The following is a 2,500-nucleotide window of genomic DNA, read 5'->3' as shown; positions in this document are numbered from 1 at the left end:
ATCTGTGCATCGTGCATTTCACACTTTCATTCGCCAGTTGCCAGGTTTGACAGTTCTGAGCTGGACATTTCATGGCAGAACGCTGGTGAGAAATGTGTTTCCAGTTTTGTGTTGATTCTGGGTTATTCTTAAGGGGACCGTCCCTGAGAGAGAGGGGGGAAGGGGGTTGAATTGAGATAGTTAGCACATAGTATAGGTACATGGATGAGGAAACTACCAAACGAGTATTAAGCACCTGCTATGGCTCGTTGTCTTGCAGCCTGCGCGCGAGTCCCTCAGCACCTGGAGAGGTACGTCGCTAATGAGCACCCAGGTACACCTATGTGGACTTTTGCTTGCGGCAATCGTGCATAAGGCATTTAATTATGACATTGCGCATAGATATGAGTTCGTGAATGTTCAAGGAACACTTTTATACCAATATCAGGAAAAAATTATATCACCGTGATTTATGACGAAATATTTTGTGAAATATATCTAAAAAAAAATATGTTTTGTGTCCTTTTACACACGAAATATGCTTTGATCGAGACTCCCTGGTAATGTGTTTTAGTTTATGAGGTAATATATACATATATCACATACGAAGCACTAATGTTTAAAAATAGCCTTATAAGGAAGGATTGAAATATTTCCGTTACATTTCGCTCAATGGTCGGTACATCACAGCAGGGGGCAATTTGAATTGATTTGAAATTGGTAGTTACCGTTGTAAAGACCAATTCAATACGAATGTTACCTAAATGTCAGATTTTTAAACTTCGGATGTATAAGCGAGATACAGATTATTTCATGTTGAAGATGATAGTACTCAGTAATACCTGCTCTGAAATAAAAACTATATGGAATTTTGAGCTCGGTTGTATGCATAGTCTTCGTCTGGCGTTCAAAAAGCTATCGCATCCGTTTCGTGCGTTCCCGATAAAAATGAATATGTTTAGACGTTACCGTAAGTCTTAGGCACCATAAATTGGCAAATATCCCACAACACCTAGGCGTCTGCATGATTTTATGCACTTCTTAGTAAAGATAATGGGTGCAAATGGCTAATCATAAACTATACACTTGTTCTCCTTTGCAATCTGTTAATATTGACAATTATCAAAGAAAATGGTATGAGAGGGATAACTAATATATTTTATTATTTAGATATGAAAGTCAATGTAGGCCTACTAAATTATGATGATTAATCTTTTTAATTTTATGTGCGTGCATTCATGTACATATGATCCTCCTCGAAAATTATAAACACCCAGTGACCATTCCCCCCCCTCCCCCGTGTGAGGCATGGGAAATATTCAACAACTTTCGTAAGTTCTCGAATTCAATGTACTAAATTCATATGCTTTTAAAATTCTCAAAATTGAACCACCATGTTGTATTCATGCCAGGACTTTATAATTAGAATGATTTTGTACTAATGTTGCCATCCACATTTCCCATTTCTTCAAAAAAATAAAAATAAAATGGAAAATAAAAAAAAAAATAATAAAAAAAAATAAAAAAAGTTTTTTATCTGGTTTAGATTAGTTGTCTCTATGGTAAAATGCATTTATTAAGCTTTTCACACGAAAATATCAACTTTTATGAACAACGAAAAAAAAAAAATTACATACCTTTACAGAATAGCGTCCCTATTGAACATGAAAATTCCTATTGACTTGGTAATCATTGCATTGCAAAGTACACTAAATAAGCATTTTTTTTATATATAACATCATTAGATTCAGAGGAAATTAACAGAGATAACGAACTTTGGCAAGGGGCCAAATACAAAACGCCGTAGCTCTGTCATTTTTTTATGAATCTTCGGTATATCCCAACACGTAATTTTCATGCGATCCATATGCAGTTTGTTGCTTTCACTAGAGCCTCGGCGTCCGAAGGCCAGGTAAAAGGCCGATTTTTGAATTTTTGCCTTAATAAAAAAAGAAAAATATTTTAATGCTGAAAAAAGAAATAAAAAATAGTTCTCTATGTCAAGCTGTCCCCCGCCAAAAAAAAAGGAAATTCAAAATTCGGCCTTTTACATGGCTATAGGCTAGAGTTGATCTAACACAAGTATTTTTGGGGGAATATACTGTAAAGAGCTGTGATAGTTGGGATGTACCGAAGACATACCAAAAAAAACCGATTTTTTTTCGACTTTTTGGAGGTACCCCCCCCCCCCCCAATAGGGGAGCAAAGTTAAAATTTATACATATAACGGAGCGCAATTCTTTACTCTATAGCATGCAAAAAGAATCAATCAGTTATCTCTAACCGATATTTTTTTATGATGTATAGAGTAGGGAAAGGTGGCCATTTCCAGGGACGGTCCCCTTAAGACTATATAGTGGCAACAAAGGGGAAATAGACTTTATTAATTATCCCAGTTTAATATCTGAGCTCCAAATGCCAAAAAAAGTGATTAAAATTGAAGCAATCCAGGTAGTAGGAAGGAGCGAATGAAAGTTTGAAGTTTCCAGATATGAAAGGTATTTGGTTTATTATTTTACAG

General features: G+C 35.6%; 1 protein-coding gene across 1 annotated transcript in view; it reads left to right on the top strand.

The window, feature by feature from the left end:
- LOC113801334 (MRG/MORF4L binding protein) overlaps positions 1 to 2,500 on the top strand; it is a 14,286-nt gene that overhangs the window by 1,007 nt on the left and 10,779 nt on the right. The gene's annotated exons all lie outside the window — the stretch shown is intronic.

Source organism: Penaeus vannamei, chromosome 19, assembly GCF_042767895.1.
Source record: "Penaeus vannamei isolate JL-2024 chromosome 19, ASM4276789v1, whole genome shotgun sequence".
Classification (NCBI taxonomy): Eukaryota; Metazoa; Arthropoda; class Malacostraca; order Decapoda; family Penaeidae; genus Penaeus; species Penaeus vannamei.
The sequence above is the reverse complement of the archived record's forward strand: the minus strand, read 5'-3'. Positions and strand labels throughout refer to the sequence as shown.